Source organism: Hippopotamus amphibius, chromosome 2, assembly GCF_030028045.1.
Source record: "Hippopotamus amphibius kiboko isolate mHipAmp2 chromosome 2, mHipAmp2.hap2, whole genome shotgun sequence".
Taxonomy (NCBI): Eukaryota; Metazoa; Chordata; class Mammalia; order Artiodactyla; family Hippopotamidae; genus Hippopotamus; species Hippopotamus amphibius.
Window position 1 is genome coordinate 62,473,885 of NC_080187.1, and position 18,031 is coordinate 62,491,915.

At 50.2% G+C, this 18,031-nt stretch overlaps 1 protein-coding gene across 12 annotated transcripts in view; it reads left to right on the plus strand.

Moving 5' to 3' along the window:
- The window catches only part of LZTS1 (leucine zipper tumor suppressor 1), a 55,044-nt gene that overhangs the window by 23,210 nt on the left and 13,803 nt on the right, over positions 1–18,031 (plus strand). The window contains exon 2 of one of the 12 annotated variants that reach the window (XM_057723275.1): positions 15,040–15,182. The exons of 10 other annotated variants lie outside the window; for them this stretch is intronic. The gene's annotated coding sequence lies outside the window, so the exon portion shown is untranslated. One more of the 12 variants, XM_057723273.1, reaches the window with a different exon arrangement.

The window sequence follows — 18,031 nt, forward strand, 5'->3', positions numbered from 1 at the left end:
TGCAGTGGGTAGAAACAGAGAAAAAGCTACTTTTAGGACAGTCTGCCCAGCCAGGGTTACTGGGGTTTTCTAGTGCCCTTCCCTCTTCCCTTTGACTCACACAGTGACCTTCTAGAGTGAAAATCCCCAGTTAAAAGCCTGATCCTTAAACCATTCTTTTCTTGGTTTTGTTCTGTTAGAACACCAGCCTCGTATACTTACCTTCACTCCTGATGTCCAATATTGGAAATATCTTTAATAGTTATCCACTCTTCAAGCCATTGTATTTTAAAACGGATAAAACAAAACAAATATATCCTAGGATTTCAATATTTAATTTATTCTATTTTTTAATTAAAAATTTTTGGGTTTGGGGTTTTTTTATTCATTTAATTTTGATTTTATTATCTATTACTGTTAAATTTTGTTGCTGTTGTTGGTAATGGGGGAGAGAATAGTAGCTACTAGCTTTACAGATGTCTCTTCCTATCAAAATGTGCCCCTGTCCCTGAAAGCCGCCTTCATTTCTGCAGGCTACATGATTTCTCGCGCCTTGCTAAAATGCAGTCAACCACACATCTCCTTTCTGCTAGGCCCTGACCTCTTTCAGTTAATAACAGCTCATCCAGCATGTGACATCCACACAAAAGAAATCAGATCTCCATAACCAGCGGCTCTGATATAATCTCTGCATTCATCTCCACTGCTGTTTTTCCAGTGAACCCTCACCTTTCCTCACTCAGCTCCCTCTTCCTTCCCATCACTGCATTTACATCACAATGAAGCCCCACCCCCACCCCAGCATCACTGTCTAGTTCCTCCCTAGCAGACTGGACCAACTGGCACTTTCCTTCTTCCTCTCTGTCTTCTTTCCATGCTCTTCCCCTCCCCTGAGATTTCTCTTCAGCCTTTTAGACCCTTCCCCTTCCAGATCCTCTTAGACCTCCTCTTCCTCTTCCTTCAGGCCTTTCCCCCACTTGCTGCTCACCTGTCTCTCTGGGGTCCATAGGAAGGATGGAGACAGGGACTTACCCATTCACTCAATTCTTCTATTCCTTTCTCTCTCCAGCTTAATGATTCACCCATCCCCTCCACAAACATTCTTTGCCTCCCCTCCTCACCGTGATACAGCCCTACAGACACTTCCCTCTATGAGCCCAAGATCACAGCCCTGAGAGGTAATGGAGGCAGCCATGCTACCTTGGTTTCCTATCACGTCGCCCCAGGCAGCCACTCAGAGGTCAAGGGGCAGGTCAGGGTGTCACCAGGACTAATTCAGTCTTCTTTTGTACTAATCACAACTTCCAGACCACCAACTCATCCCAGTTTTACTGGGACTTTCCCAGTTTTAGTGCTGAAGTCCCAGGAAAGTTCCAAGCACAACAGGACAGGTGGTCACTCTGTGAGTCCCAGATTCTTTTCACAAAATGGAGCCCAGAGTACAGATGACTTAGAAAAATTCAGCGCCAGATGACTTAGAAAAATTCAGCGCCAACAGGGGTATTGAATGCAACGCACACACTTAATGCCTAGCAGGTCAAGTCATTAAGCTGTTCACTTAGTACCCGAGAAAGGTCTAATACACAGGCCTACAAACTCCAACACACCCCCAGCCCTGGGCCAGACATTCAGACAACGGTGCCGCTGAGACACTAGTGCCACACAAAGAAGCCTTCTCCAGAACGTGGCAGGGTGGGGATGGTCACAGCTGTGCTCCAGGCTGCCAAGTGCCTTCTAGGGAGCCCTCCGGGGTGGGGCTTAGGATGAAAAGTTTTATAAACACCAATGTGAAGTGTGTTGTGGTGTCGCAGTTCACAGAACCCATGCACCCTGAAATAGAATATGATTTTTAAACACATGCTTCTCATGCATTCAGCAGATGTTTATGGAGCTCTGGACTGGGTACGATGCTAGGGGTTAGGAATAGAGCACTGAATAAAACGCAGTCTTATAATCTGTTGAGAAAGAAACATGAATGAAGAGGTCCTGCACTGTGGGGTGACTGATGCCGTGATAAGAATAAGCAGAGAGTATATTGAGGGCATGTAGGAAGGCCTCAGACTGGAAGCCCTGTCTCAGCGAAGTCCCTGGGGACTTGGGTGTAGGGAGCAGTGTGGGAAAACCTGGGAGAAGGTCAGTGGAAGATACTATACATTTACAGAACTCGAGTCAGTCAAGATGGATGGAGGTGAGGGAAGGGAGAGCCATGGTGACCTATAATATGAAAATACAAGATAAACAGTCCTGATCACAAGGCCTTCTCTGCCACATGGGGGAATTTGGACTTTATTCTCTCAGCAATTGAGAATCCCCGGGAAAGCTTGGAAGAGAGCAAAAAACAGGCCTATCGATATCCCAAGGGAAATATAATAGAAACTTAGACTAAGACAGTGCGGTAGATTTGGAGGGAAATGCTGGTTTTGAGGAAAATCAATAATAAGGTAGGCCTTAGTGACTGGTCAGATATAAGAGCGAAGGAGAGGAAGGAATCAAGGGTTCCTGGATTGGTCAGACTTCTCAGAGTGAGATTTCTGGCTGGGTTGTGCCATTCTCCAAGCCTAGGAACCGAGCAGGAGGGATGTGTTGAGGGGAGGTGGGTAGGGCAGGGAGAAGAGGATGGTGAATCCCATCTTGGACACATTAGTTTCAGATATGTTGGCCCATCCCAGTGAGGATGACCAGCAGGCAGTTGGACGTCGAAATCAGGAGCTCGGGACAGAGGTTTGGGCTGCAGACCCGGATCTGAAAATCATCACCATGAGGATGCAGCTGAAGCCGTGGGAAAAGATGGGCCAACCAGGAGCAGAGAACAGGGTCCACGATGAACCTCTGAAGAACACCAACATTTCAGGGTGAAAGAGGTGAAAGTGAAGTGGGAGAGGCCAGAGGTGATAGGAGGAAAGCCAAGAGATCATAGTATCATGTAAGGCAAGGAAAGAGTGTCTCCAAAAGGATGGAGTGGGAAAAAAAAATATGAAGTGACTGGGAGGTCAAGTTTGATAACTATTGAAAAGTATCAGTTGGATTAGTAAGATCTGTGGAGAGCAGTTCTAGTGTATTGGGAGAGATAGAAGCCAGGCTTTGGTGGACTGAGGCCAAGTGGGAAGGAGCAAGGGGCAAAGGTGAGGATAGCCTTCTTTCTCAAGATGTTTGGCTGTGCACAGGAGAAAAGATGATGGTTCCTGGAGGGAAAATGGAGTTCAAGAGCAGGTATGTTGCTTTGGAGTTGTCAGACTTGTGGGGGAGAATAACAGAAAGCAAGAACTTGAAGAAATAGAAGGAAAAGAACATAATTCTTAGAGCCAGACCTCTGAGAAGGAGTTGATGGAATCATACCATGGCTGAAAGGATTAGCCTGGTGTGAGGACAGGTCACGCTGACAGCCACAAAGAGGCAGGAATCCTGTCCATTGCAGGTAGGTTTAGGAGTTGAAGAAATTGAGGGAGTTTCCTCTCAGTGCTTCTACTTACCTCTGTATTGTAGAAATGAATTCGCCTGCAGGGAGTGAGATGCAGAGGTGGGCACAGGGCTTAGAATGAAGAAAGTTTAATAGATATGACTTGAGAAGCTCAAAAGGTAGTAGTCAAAGCCCAGGCTTGCTAGGAGATCTAGATTCTTTGCTGTGTCCCTCAGAATCTGGGCTCAAAAGGAGTTCACTAGCTAGTTGACAAAAGCACTGCCCAAGAATACAAAGTCCTGCTGAGCAGGAGAGACCAGGGAGGGCTGGATTCGAGAGAGACACAGAGAGAAAGAGAGGAAAGGGGGACTGTGCTTCAGATGGGAAGAAGCGCCATGAGCAAAGGCATGAAGACAGGAAAATCCCAAGGGCTCAGGGATGCTGGCAAGGAGGTCACTGTCAATGTCAGATGCACCCCTGAGTGTCAATGACACTGTGTCCTGGAACCAGTTGGGAAGTGCCATCGTGGGAGGTAAAGTGAGAAGGGAGATTGGGGTTAGATTGTACAGGGCTCTGCATGCAAGCTAGATTTGTCACTTCCTGACCTGATTTTACATGTCGAGAAGGGCAGATTCTGTTCTGCTCACTGCTCTGTCTACAGGGTCCTGATGATAATAAACGCTCACCAAATACTTGGGACTATTGAACAAAGACAGGGGTGATCCCAGCAGCTCACCCCTGTGGCAGCATGTGCTGACACATGTACTGGGAGGTGACATGCAGGTGGGCTTGCCCCACCAGGCATATCAATCCTGCCTTCACCTTGCTTGGCCCGTGACTAGGCTGTGTGAGGCAGCAGGTGAGTTCTGGCCTATGACCAGCAGTCCTGGGTTCTAGAATCAGCCCTTCTGGCTGTGACCCCTGGAACTCTGCTTTCAATACCTGCCCAGGGTTGTTGTGAGGACAGATGAGGTCAGGACCTGATGCAAAGGTGCTTGAAGTAGATGGTGCCACAGCTTCTTACGGACCACTGTACGTGAAGCACCTGGTAAGTGGTCCATGTAGCTGGGACTCACTACTTCCTAGCTTCTTCCCATTCCTTGTCCCTTGTGTAGTCCTTAAAATGCTAAGTGGCTGAGGGGAGGGCACAGGGGGTTAAGAGATGCCGCCCTGACATCCTTACCCCTGGTCTGGCTCTCATGGGAAGAAATATGACTGATACACAAGGTGACCACACAGCCCAGTTTATGTCTGCTGTCCTCATGTATTTTTATTATTATTTATTTTGGCTGCGTTGGGTCTTTGTTGCTGTGCACGGGCTTTCTCTAGTTGTGGTGAGTAGGGGGGCGTTGTTCTTCATTGAGGTGCTCAGACTTCTTATTGTGGTGGCTTCTCTTGTTGTGGAGCACGGGCTCTAGGCGCACAGGCTTCAGTAACTGCAGCACATGGGCTCAATAGTTGTGGCTCGCGGGTTCTAGAGCACGGGCTCAGTAGTTGTGGCACCTGGGCTTAGTTGCTCCGCAGCATGTTGGATCTTCCCTGACCAGGGATTGAACCTGTGTCTCCTGAATTGGCAGGTGGATTCTTAACCACTGTGCCCCCAGGGAAATCCCCCCATTCACTCTTAAAGTGTCCAAATTATATGGTCAACCTACCTACAGCCTGTGCTGTGTTCAAAGCTTCTGCGCCCCTGGGAAAACATGCTTGCAAATCAGTGACACAGAGAGAACCAAGTTTAGCTGGCATGTTGATGCTGCATACATGTCTCCTTTGGCTGTAGTCACCCCCGTCTTCCAGTGACACAGCCCACAGACCCTGGGAAAGAGCCCCTTAGCCAGTACAATGGGGATCAGGAAGTCCTGGTACCCTCTGCTCTCTTCCACCTGGTTAAGTGCAACCAGTTGCAATATGCAGGCCATTCAGGGGTATCCTGGAAGGAATCTGTGTGCTAGAGAATGAGGACCAGAATCCGGTGCCCTGGTTTTGCATTTGGAAAGGGTAGCTCAGCCCTAGAAGTCTCCACAACAGTCCTCGGGCAGGGACAGTATCTTATACTCCTGGTCCAAACTTTAAAATATCTGGAGTTTCCTGACACTCCAGAAGTGCCCTCTACCCCTACTCTCTACTCAATGTCAAGTTCATGAGCCCCACGTGGCCACCTGGGAAGATGGAAGAGAGGGAGGGAGGGAGGGAGGGAGGGAGATAGTCTTTTACTGTGTGGGGTAAGATTTTCCCTAGGGCTTTGGGTGGATAGGAAGGTTGAGCAGATGGGGAAGATGAGGAGGAGATGCAAGGTTAGGAATTATTCAGATGAAATCTAATTAAAATGCTCATGGAACTCAAATTACCAGGACTAACCCAGCTTCCTTAGACTATAAAACATGATCCCTACCCTCAAGGAGCTTATTGTAATTCAAGCCAGGCTATAATCAGTATGATGACAGAATACAAAGAAAACACCAGAACAGTGGTTCTGAAACTTTAGCCTGACTTAGAATCCTCTGGAGGGCCATTAAAACACAGTTTATTGAGTCCCAGCAAGTCTGGGTTTGGGTAAGCCTGAAACTGTGCATTTCTAACATCCCTGGTGAAGCTGCTGCTACTGGTCCGGGGGCCACACTTTGAGAACCATCATCTAAGAGAATCTGGAGATTGACATGCCTTGAATTTATCTGGGAAGGAGGTGGCATTTGAGGTGGGCCTGGCACGATGAATAGTGTTTGGGATACTGAACGACGATAGCTAACAATTATTGAGTGTGCTGGTGCTGAGTGTATAGTTCTACTGGTGTTGCTCATTTAATTCTCATAGAAATCCAATGAAACAGATACAGTTTTTGTCCATAGAGGCACTGGGGGATTGGGTGACCCAATATGCTATACCAGCTCAAAACATCAGCACAGGACATGTTGCAGAGAGTTCTCTAAGAACCCCCAGGTGGAGGTCCCCTCCTCCTGCCTGGCTCTCAGCATCTGCTCCAAGGTGTCCAGCAGCAGCTTCTGTGTGCCCAGGCCTCCTCCTCTCCCAGAGTGCAGGGAGTGGGTATTTGTGGCCTTGGATTTGATTTCCTAGCAGGGTGTAGAGTTGGCCTTGCTTCCTTCAGACACACTGAGGAAGGCAATGGGGGAGGAAGAGTGCTTGTCCATCTTTCCCCACGAAGCGGCCAAGGTCAGGGAGGTCACCCAGGCAGAGGGAGGAGCATGATAGAAAGCACTGAGAGGCAAGTTGGGGAACCAGAGCTCCTTAGCATCACTGGAGCATGAAAGGCCAAGAGGCACAGGAGCACAGCTGGAGGGACCTCCAAGGCCCAGCATCTCCACCTGGCACTTCAAGAGCCTCTTTACACACCTGTGGCTCTGTCAGGTGGTAACTCCTACCAGGTAAAGTGTCCCAGAGGTGGAGGGGACAGTAATGGGGACTTAGGGGGCAGCCATGGGACAGCCCTGTGGGATCCCTGGGCTTTGAAGAGAGGTTAATTATCTCACTGTCAGGGCCAATGGGGGCCGCAGGCTCCAGGAAGGTAGGGGGGTTTCTGGATGCCCACCACAGGCTCTTATGCTGGATGTGAGGCTTCTAGTTCACTGCCGGGAACGTGCCAGGGAGGAGGAAGCAGGAGGTTGAGAAATCAGGGCAGAGGTGACACAGAAGTCAAAATTCCTTAGCCAGACACATCAGATGCTATCAAGAGAGGATTAACTCAGGACATGTAGAGACTCATTAGGAATGGTCGAGGGGAGGGGGGCAGGTTCCCCTGCTGTGCACAGAGATCTCGACAGGCCATGCCTTTGAGCACACAAAACAGACTCAGGAGCACCCGGACAACTCCAAATACCAAAGGCCACACTGCTTAAGGGACCAGGTGAAACTCTTTGAGCCACTCTAGGTCATTTCCAGCATCCAGTGCGAGGTCTGCTTTGATTCCAATCCCTTTCTGAGTTCTGAAACCTAGCAGGTCCACCCCCACCCCTAGCCCCACCCCATGCACATACTCACACATACTGAATACACTCAGTGGGTATAAAAGCCAGTCTGTGGTGGGGATGAGGGGAGAGGTGAGGAAGGAAGGGGAGCTTCTTTATAACAAGCACTCCCCTCCCTCAGCCACCCTCCATCCTTCTCCCACACCTACCTGCCTTCTGGAAGACTCAGTGCCTTCTGCTGTAAGACCTCCCCCTTCTATTCCCGAAGCAGAGCTCTCCCAGGGCTGTTATAGGTGGTTGTGGGCTTTCTACTCTATCTGCTCCTTTCGACTCTATTTTGCTACCTCTGTCCCTTGTCATGACCCCGCACCAACCACACTTATGGGCTCCAGTTTGCCATTGATTTTTCATGGAAAGATACCACTTATCACCTGCCCTCAGCCCCTGTTTATGCCTGATGGTGACGTGTCACGGGTTACTGGGATGCGGAGGTAGAGGACTTCATTTCATCTTTGGTCTGGATCCTTTGATCTGAGTATTTTTAAAGCAATACCTCTCAGCATGGAATGACATTTTCACTCCAGCCCTTCCTTCTCTCTTGTTAAAGTTTCAAGTGGGAAGAAAGCTGGCTAGGGAGCCAGGAGGCCAGGCTTCCAGCCCCAGCTCTGCTCTTGCCTTGCTGTGTGGCCTTGGACAAGTCACTGCACCTCTTTGGGCCTCAGTGGCCTCTTATTGTGTAGCATTGAAGCAGCACTTCTGGGCTCTAAAAGCTTTTCTGCATTCTGTCATTGAATCTGTGATCTGGTACCAGCTTATTTCCCATCCTACTGATTGCCCAGGGGCTCCCACCCTCTTAGGATGGGCCTCATGCACAGGTGGAGTAATTAGGCGGGTGTCTCTGTGATGCCATGAAAGGGGCCTAGAGCCCATTTTCTGCTTAAGTGGCACCGCATGAGTGAGAGGCTCCCTGCATTTCCCTCTCCCTGGTTCCTGGAATGATACAGAACGTGAGGTCTCTCCCCTGCTGGATTTTCCTCGGACCAAGGAACCTGGTCTGGACAGTGAAGAGGACTCCATTGTGGAGCTGGGCCAGGAGAAGGAAGGGGTCAGAATTCTGGAGAGGTGGAGCCACACAGCCATTCCAAAGTGTCAGAGATCCTGAGGGAATTTGAGACATTTCCCACTGAATTTAAGATGCTGGGTAGTCTGATTTGCCAAAGGCTAACCAGATATCAACTTTGGCACGTGGACCAGGGATGTCATGTATCTAACAGAATCTTAAGGAGCCACCCAGGTGGTAAACAGGTCAAACCTTAACTTTGAATCCCTGTCCGAGACCCTGTTGGTTCTGATGCAGACCTAGTATCTTCAAATTCACCCTTCCAGGATAAGTAGCCACTCAGTTTCACGCTAGGGTGGCAAGGGTTTGGCAGACAGGGGGCCATCTGTCCCCTCCATTCTGGCCTCCAAAGCCCTAACTGGTGTTGGGTTGCTTATCTCTGGCCAGGGGAGATGGGAAGGAGTCCAGCCGGATTCCCAGCCCTCCTAGATGTCTCACCCACTGCCCCATTTAAGATCTGGGTCTTTAGAAGCTGCCCCCTTCTCCAGGAGGAGCAGCGACTCCCCTCACCGGCGCTGCCCGGCTCAGGGGGCCCTGGTCATGAATGTGCCTGAGGCTCGCCTTCTGCTCCCTCACGTGGGAGCGGCCCCTGCACTAGCAGCTGTGGGGTTAAATTTGCATGAGCTTTGCATGTAACTGTGGCTTTATTTTTGGAAGGGAGAAGGGCAGGTCGGGATTGGTGGGTAATCGTGTTCCTGGGGAGAACCGTCAATCAGCGCTGCTAAGACACAAGCTGCCCACCGGGACGGAGGAAGGCTCCGGCAGCAGCTGAGCGCCACGGCCTGCACACAAAAGGCTGCGGGGCAGAATGGCTTTTGATTCCTCCCCGGCAGTGGGAAGCAGAATTGCTTCCGATTGTTCACCCCATGGAATGACTCAGCTTGCCAGCGATTTCCCTTTCACTCTCTGCCTTTCCACGGAACCCAAGCGCACCTAACTGAGAGCTGCGTGGGCCCCTGCCCCGCCTCCGCATCCTCAGCCGCTCCTCACGCTGCCCACGCTCCCCACCCCCTCCCTCCTCCATGCTAGCCTCTCTCATTCATCCATTCACTCGAGAAAAAAAAAAAAAAAAAAAGTACTGAGCTTTGCACGTGGAGCCCTCCAGGCGTCAGCAAACCAAGCGCTGGGAGGTTTGCGGACTGAGCGGAGATGATTAACCAGCTCCCAGGCTCACCCCTGCCCCAGCCCTGGCCCCAGCCCCTGCCCTGACCCTCCTCTGGAGCAGCAAATGGGAGTAGAGGGCAAGGACGGGAATACTAGCCCTGGAATTCCAGATAAGGAAAACTGAATCGGCCAGCCTGCTGGGGGGAAGGGCAGAGGGGGCAGGGGGAGAGGCATCTTGAAAGGGGAGTCAATTAATCCTGGGCACGCGCCCCATTTAGCCCCAGAGAGACCTCTGCTGGGGAGCTGGCTGGGGGCCCGCCCACCAGCCTGGTGCACACCACCCCACCCCCACCCCTCCGCCCCCGCCCCCAGCCCCAGCTGGCAGATGCCAAGGGACTGCTCTCACATCTCTGCAAGCCCCAGCTGCCCTCCTGGAGGCTGAGAGGCAGGTCTGGTGGCTGCCAAGTCCCCAGGACCCCAGCCTGCCGCTGCAGGGAGATAGTAGGGGGTGGGGTGGGGGTGGGGCTAGGGGGCGGGGTGTAGTCCTTCCCTAAAGACCCGCTCTTTTAACTTCATGATATAGAAGGAACTAGTTCTAGCATCTTCCCATACTGCTTTATAATTTCACAAGTACGTTGGTTTAAATTCATCCTTTGTGTACTGTTCTTCTTATTGTGGTCAAGCATTTGCATAAATGAGATTTCATTTAATCCTGAAGGTTGCTCTGTGAGGTGGGTGTCAGCTGTGCTTATCTAACACAGAAGGAAATTGAGATGCTGAAAGTTTAACTCTTCTGCCCGATGACAAAACAGATCCGTCAATCTGTGATTCCCTGTCGAAGGCCTACTGCAATAATGCAGATAGAGCTCACTCCATGGATGGGACCTGATGAACGTATTGTATAGGACGCTTCCCTCCTGTGGACCCACAAGGCCCTGCCCCCAGGGAGTTTACCTGAAGAGGCAGGCAGGTCACAGCAGATGGGGCCAGAATGTGACCTGGTTGCTGATGTCCCAGAGCTGGGGGGGATGCAGAACCAGAATTAGAGCTCTGAGTCCCTGACTTCCCACCAAGTGTCTGTCCATACAAAGAATGGCGGGTCTGTGCATGCTGGGGCTATCAGCGCCATGTGGACAGAGAAGCAGGAGGGAAGAATATAAGGAAAGCACAATGCCAGAAACGGGCTGACCTGTCAGCCCAGATAGCATCTTCTGCCAGGGTGTCTGGGCAGTGGGGGGGCCATGTCCTAGTCGGCTCTGCTGCTATAACAAAGTACCACAGACTGAGGGGCTTAAACAATAGACACGTCTCACAGTTCTGGAGGCTGGGAAGACCAAGATCAAGGCACTTTCAGATTCTGTCTCTGGGGAGACCTCTCTTCCTGCCTTGTAGATGGCTGTCTTTTTATTTGGTTCTCCCACTGAGGGGAGAGGGAGAAGAGCAGGCAAGAAGGGGAGGGTTGGTGGGAGCGGGAGTGGCATGGAAAGAGAGAGAGGGGGAGGGAGAGAGAAGACAAGAGCCCTCTAGTCTCTTTATAAAGGCACTAATCCCATCATGAGGACCCCACCCACATGTTCATCTAAAACTAATTATCTCCTAACACTGTCACATTGAGTATTAGGGCTTCAACATATGAATTTTACAGGGACACAAACATTTAGTCCATAACAGGCAGACAGTAGAGTGAGAATCTTTACCTCTCTTATATACAAGGGAAAAAATTTAAAACTTATCATGTGCTGGAGGCAGAGAGCTGACTCTAATTGAGCAAGCTCCTGCCAGTTCATCTTACATCTTTAGTTACACTGGTGCTGCCTTTTAAACTCTTTGTGTGTGTGGCTTGTCTTTCAACCAACCCATTAAAAACAGAGACTGTGCCTGGTATTTCTTTGTTTTGGCCCAAAATCTTTGAAAAGGACTAGGAGGTCAAGGAGAGGGTGAATTTCCTTCTTCCCAAGGTGACCAGTTGACTCAAATGAAGTCCAAGAGATGAAAGTTTGGGTTGAAACAGATTTGGATTCTAGTTTTGTAGACTTGGCTTCCAGTCTACGTGTGGGACTCCAGTTGAAGCCATGTGTCCTCCCTTCCACGAGCTTGGCCAGGAATGCCTGAGCTCCCTGTGAGCTGATTTCATTAAAAACATGTATCGAACACTGATTGTATTTTTAGCACTATGCTTAATACCATGTGAGATACTGGGAAGGTCTGGCCCCATCCTGGCCTTCAAGGAGGTTTAAAGATCATTGCAGAGATAACTTGTCACTTCTGAAAAACTCAATAATGCAAGAGCTCTCTGCAGACTGGGCTGGCTAAGTGCCAAATGAGCTGAGTAGCAGCTGTGGGCCCAGAGGAGGGGGCTTCCTGTGGTGGGCGGAGCCTCCACAGGAAGGGAGACAGGAGCAGGTCTGGAAGAGGGTCATTCATTTTCTTCCTTTAAAAGGAAGCTGAGGGTCACAACATTGTAAATCAACTATACTCCAATAAAAATTTAAAAAGAAAAAAAAAGAAAGGGAAGCTGAGGGAATGCCTTGGCAGTCCAGTGGTTAAGACTCCGAGTTTCCACTGCAGGGGTCACAAGTTCGTTCCCTGGTCAGGGAACTAAAATCCCACATGATGCGCAGCCCAGCCAGAAAAAAAGAAAAGGAAGCTGAGGTCTACGTTCCAGTTCTTTGTGAGAGGACTTGCCCCTCTCCTTCTTGCCACCCGATGCTTGCACGTGGTCTACCCTGAGGATCTTGTGGGTGAATAATAGTGAGTGTGAAGTTCTTTAAGGCCTACAGATGGAACTGAACATGAGAATGCAAAGGTGCGGTTTCCATGGCCAAGATTAGAAGTTGTCCAGGACTAGTGATGCAGGCAGAGCTCCAGTCCCAGCACAGCAGCCACCAGCCATTCCTGGAGGCTGGCCAACTCTGCCACCCATGGTGGGGGCCCACGCAGAGCCTGTGGCAGCTTCCTCTGCCTTCTCAGGCACCGAACTCATGGGCTGATCATCACCGAATGGAGCAGTGCCCCTGTCCACAGGATGGAATCCCATTTGTATCAGGCAGCTTTATACACACACACACACACACACACACTCCCCACACCCCCTCCTTACGCACGTGCCCCACATAGAGCCAGGAACTTCCCGCACCCCACATTCTGGAAAATGGAACCCAGTTGTTCCTGTGCTGTTGATAAAATGGAAGGGATACTAGTTTCGGGTCCAGAAGTTGTGATGTGACCTGGGCAAGTCCCTTCCCTCCTCTGGGTCTCTGTGTCGCCTCTGTGCAGTGAAGGAGTTGGGGTAAACGATCTCTGAGGTCCTGCATGGTTCCAGATTTGGGGGTTTGGTCATGGAGGATGCTGTCCTCAGCGTCCAGGCTGCCTCAGAGTGAAAAGGTCCTCTATCACGTGCAGCTGGATGACCTCTCTGTTTGGCCAAGGCTCCTCCACCCCTCGGGTCACAGGTCCATCCCACCACTGCTCTGCTGGTGGCACCCTCTTGTTAATAACAGCAGCATGCCCTTCCCCCACCCCAGGGTAATATGGTGAAGTGTGCTTTGGGGGCTCTCCTCCCACTCTTGGTGCCCTCCTCTGATGTATTGGACCGTGAGGGTCTCAGATGCCTCCTCTCCTCGGGAGTTTCAGCTTAAGGGAGGGGAGGCTTTAAAAACTAGAAAGCTTCCAAGACTCAAAGACAATAAATCTTAGAAAAATTCTCACGCATGTGGAGAAGTAATCATCTGCCAGAGGGTTCTTGAAGTGAAATGGGAGCATCTGAGCAGGGACTGGTGAAGGAAATGTGAGGATCACTGCCAGCTGCAGGCAAAGAAGGGACACGAACCCCAAATGTAAAGTGTTGAGTAAAGCAATCAAGATTGCAGAGTGATACAAACAATAGGATAGTGTAAAAACCAAAGTAATACATAGAGTATCCTTATGTGTTAAAAATACATTTAATGCGACTTCCTAGGTGGCGCAGTGGTTTAGAATCCGCCTGCCAATGCAAGGGACACGGGTTCGATCCCTGTTCCTGGAAGATCCCACATGCCTCGAAACAACTAAGCCTGTGCTTTAGAGCCCATGAGCCACAACTATTGAGCACGTGTGCCGCAACTACTGAAGCCCATGTGGCTAGAGCCTGTGCTTCGCAACAAGAGAAGCCATGGCAATGAGGAGCCTGTGCACCACAATGAAGAGTAGCCCCTGCTCACTGCAACTAGACAAAGCCCGTATGCAGCAACGAAGACCCAGCGCAGCCAATAAATAAATAATTTATTTAAAAAAATATATTTAATGATAAATGTACCCACAAAATTTATGATCAGGATTCTTGCTGGGGAGGGAGAGATGGGACAGGAAAAAGGAGAAGGGCAGGGGGATTTCCACTTGGAGATGTTTTATTTCAGAAACAAATATGGCAACATTTTAACAGTTGTCAGTTCTGCTTGAGCTACTAAGGTGATTTTTATAGGATTTTGGTATTTTAAAAATCAATTAAAATTAGAATTAAATAGAAGAACGCTCTAATAGTGGCCCATCAGGAACTGGGGTGAGCTTTGGTGAAAAGCTTGCCTGAGGGAGCCTTGTTCATCCCAGGGTAGGAAGCTGTCCCGTCTGACCAGCCATTCACCTTATGACTCCCTTTGAAGTAGGTCCGAGGTCTGTCCAAGTCTTGGGAAATAGGCGAGGGAACTTGGGGTCTGAGTGTGGGAGGCGGGGCTGCACTGAGGTGACAATTTCTTTAGTTCACTTCCTCCCCTTGCTTCCACCTCCCTGGTTCCTGAAGGGAAGCAAAGAGTCATTAGTTAAGTCAATAATCTAAGACCAAGTTATTTGTTCCTCCCTGGAACTCCAAAGCTCATTTGATTCCCCAGAGTAGGATGTATTCATCTCTTTTTAAATTGGGTCCATTGAGGAATATTCAGGGTCAAGGAATTCTAAGATGTTATAGCCAAAATGTTGCAGCAGGGTGGGGGAGGGGTGACATTTTTGTGAGGAGGGGGTCGATGACTCTCCTTAAATTCTCAGGGGAGCTCAAAAAAAGAGAGGAAATGAATCTGCCCCTCATGTTGTTTTTGGAAACTGAGCCCAGAGAGAGCTAAATGCTCTGCACCAACAGAAGGGGCGACTGTATCTTGCAGCCCAGTCTCTGTCTGCTCCCAAGTTCACGGGTGTTGTGAGGGCAAGCAATCACGCTGAGACCTCTGTGGCCAGGCCAGGGTCTGTTCTGGGGGTGCAGCCCCGGGGTGCTTCCCAAATAAACCCCATCGTATAATTGAGTATCTCAGAGAATCGTCCTGGAGAACTAGGAGAAATCATGCAATAACCAGGGCTGGTGATTTTTTTCCAGTATATTCCAAGTTCTCACTTCTTTTCATGGTCATAATAAAGTCCTGTGACAGGGCAAGTGTGGTTACTTCCATTTTACAAGTGAGAAGACAGAGGCACAGAGCTTAAATCATTTACTCAAAACCACACTCAGGGGCAGACCTGAGGCTCTCAACTCATGTTTTCTTTCTGTTCCTCTAAAGCCAGGTTTCTCAACCTCAGCACTATTGACGGTTCAGGTCAGATGATTCTTTGTCATGAGAGCTGTGCTGTGCTCCAGCTACCAGATGCCGGCGACACCCCTGACGATGACAGTCAAAAACGCCTTGTCTCCAGATATTGCCAGGTCACCCCACTGGAGACCCCCTGCTCTAAACCCCTGAGCCCAAACCCAGTCCTACCTCAGGACCCTTCTGCACTTGTGCTTCTCCCTCAGGGGACCATCCTGCCAAAAAACTTCATCAGGTTGGCTCTGCTGTTTTTCTTTTTTCTTTTCTTCTTTTCTTTTCTTTTCTTTTCTTTCTTTTCTCTTTTGTCTGCGTTGGGTCTTCGGAGCCACCCATGGGCTTCTCTCTAGTTGCAGCGAGCAGGGGCTAGTCTTCATTGCAGTGCGTGGCCTTCTCACTGCAATGGCTTCTCTTGTTGCAGAGAACAGGCTCTGGGCATGCGGTCTTCAGTAGTTACAGCACATGGGTTCAGTAGTTGTGGCACACGGGCTTAGTTGCTCTGTGGCATGTGGGATCTTCCCGGACTAGGGGTCAAACTCGTGTCCCCTGCCATTGGCAGGCAGATTCTCAACCTCTGTGCCACCAGGGAAGTCCAGGCTGGCTCTTCTTGAAAGCCATCTTCTCAGTGGCCTTCCCTCAACACATGCATGTATACACACACACACACACACACACACACACACCCCTAGCCCTTTTATCTCTGGCTTCTTTTTTTTCTTTCTTCCATGCACTTACTCCTCTCTTTCCTTCCCTGTCACCGCCCCACCCACCCCCACCCCCACCCCCAGACATACCTGCACTTTGCATAGTACTTAGCCCTTGTCAGATGCTGAAGAAATATTTATTGAATAAATGACCAAATGCACTCCCACACCGCAGCCCCATCAGCTCTGCAGAGCCTGCGGGTGACATTACTCGGCTCTTACTGAGAACACACCGTGCTGACCGTGTTCTGTTATGGGCATCCCCCCAACCCTCGCCCTGGGTGCTGGAGCAGGCTGCCTCAGGGTGTGGGTGAGACCTCTCCTGCTCCAACGCAGCACCACAGCCTGTGCCTGGTTGGGCACCCTGGGTGGAGGGCCCTGGCAGGTGAGCACTAGGCAGAGCATAGCGATGCCTCACGGTCTGGCCTGGGTGGTGGCAGGGAGGAGGTGAAGGAAGGAGAGAAGATAGGGGGCAGGAGGGGAAATGACCAGGGCTGAGAAGGAGGGAAGCATGAGAAGGATAGAGGCTAGCATCCTTTTTTTTTTTTTTTTTTTTCTTTTTTTGGCTGCAGTTCCCTGACCAGGGGTCGAACCCGTGCCCTCTGTAGTGGAAGCATGGAGTCTTAACTACTGGATCACCAGGGAAGTCCCATAGAGGCTAGCATCCTGATCTTGTGGGTGGCCTCTCCAGACCGGGAGGGTGGACAGGAGGGTGGCTATGGATCCTCCCTTTCCCCAGCCTGGAAGTCTGGGTTTGGTGTGAGCAAGGCCATAGCTCCTTCTCCCCACTGGTATGCGATGCCATGTGAGGGTGAGTAATAGTATTTCTCACCTTCCTGAGTCCAGACAGACCCCTTTTCAACTCCATGCCTCTGTCTCCATATTCCAGAAAGGGACAACAGAGGAATGTGTCACCCTTGTGTGAGCCCTGGTTCCCATTGGGAGGGAGAGTGCAGGATGGGTGGGGAGGGGGCAGCTGCTGTGGGAGTAGCAGCAGCTCAGAGCTGAGGGCGTCCCAGGCTTCCCTGGTCTTTGCCTGTCCTGGTGCAGCAGCCACACTCGGAGGGGGAGGTCATGTGGGGGAGGGGGAGGCTGGCACTGGTTCTAGGGGAACGTCCCCTCAATTCCCTCGGGCCAGATTCTGAGAAGTGTAGGCTAGGGGGTTGTTTTCCACCAGCCTGTTTCGGCTTTTCTTCTCCTTCCTCTCTTCTCTTAAGACCTAAAGTCTAATTCTTGCTGGATTTTTTCTGTAACATCAGTGGGAGGCCATCCAGAAGGTTACTGTGACATGCTCCATGTGAGGTGCTGTGGCTTCTTTACTTTTTCTTTTCCAAGATCTGTGCAATTGCTCACTTTCATCCCAGGTACGCACTCCTGGCCAGTGGGGATTTCTTTCCCAGAAATAAAAATGTGCCCTTCCCCTTCTCCTTGTCCTGCCTGAGGCCAGAGACAGCAGGTCTGGTGGGGATGGGTGGGAAGACCCAGGGTTTGGGAACTAGGGTGGATCGCAGACAGATTTCCTGTGATGTTCTCTCCAAGTTGAAAACCGAGGAGTCTAGACACTTAAAGGTAATTACTTTAGCTTCAAGTGGATCTGGGGATAATCTCGAACTTCAAAACAGCCGTGTGTGTTAAGACCTGGGGAATGGAGAGCAGGGGATCCCAGGCTGAGGGACAGGAATGCACTTAGAATCAGGGCCAGATCCTTCAACCACAGGTCCTCGCTAGCGTCATTTGTCGTCTTCCTCTCAGTCCCCTAGGGCCCAGCGCAGCGATTGCGCTTTGCATATCATCCAGGCTGCCACTCAGGTGAATGGAGGAGCTCACCTGTTCTAAATCCTGCCCAGAAGGGAAATGAAGATTTGGCTAGAGGCCATGAGCTTGATTTCCCCTCCAGGCCTTTTTTCTGCCAGCCCTTGAAACTGACCTGGCTTCCAGGACAGAATTCCTCACTTCTCTGAGCCTTACCTATAATCCCCAGCAATCTGCTATCACATGGAGGTCATGGAATTTGGGTCTAGGTTCAAATCCCACCTTGGTCACTGGCCAGTTGAATGACAAGTGCCAAGTCATGTAACCTCTGTGAGTTTTTGCTTCAGTTTCCTCATTTTTGTCCTAGGAGTCTAGAGACAAAGTCTCTCCTCTCATAGAGCTGAAATTCTGGTAGAGATACACACCACAAGCACATTTAAAAATAAGATTATTATAGGTTAAAGCAAGTGTTGCAAATGAAATAAACAGCTTGGCCTAATAGAGAGGAATGA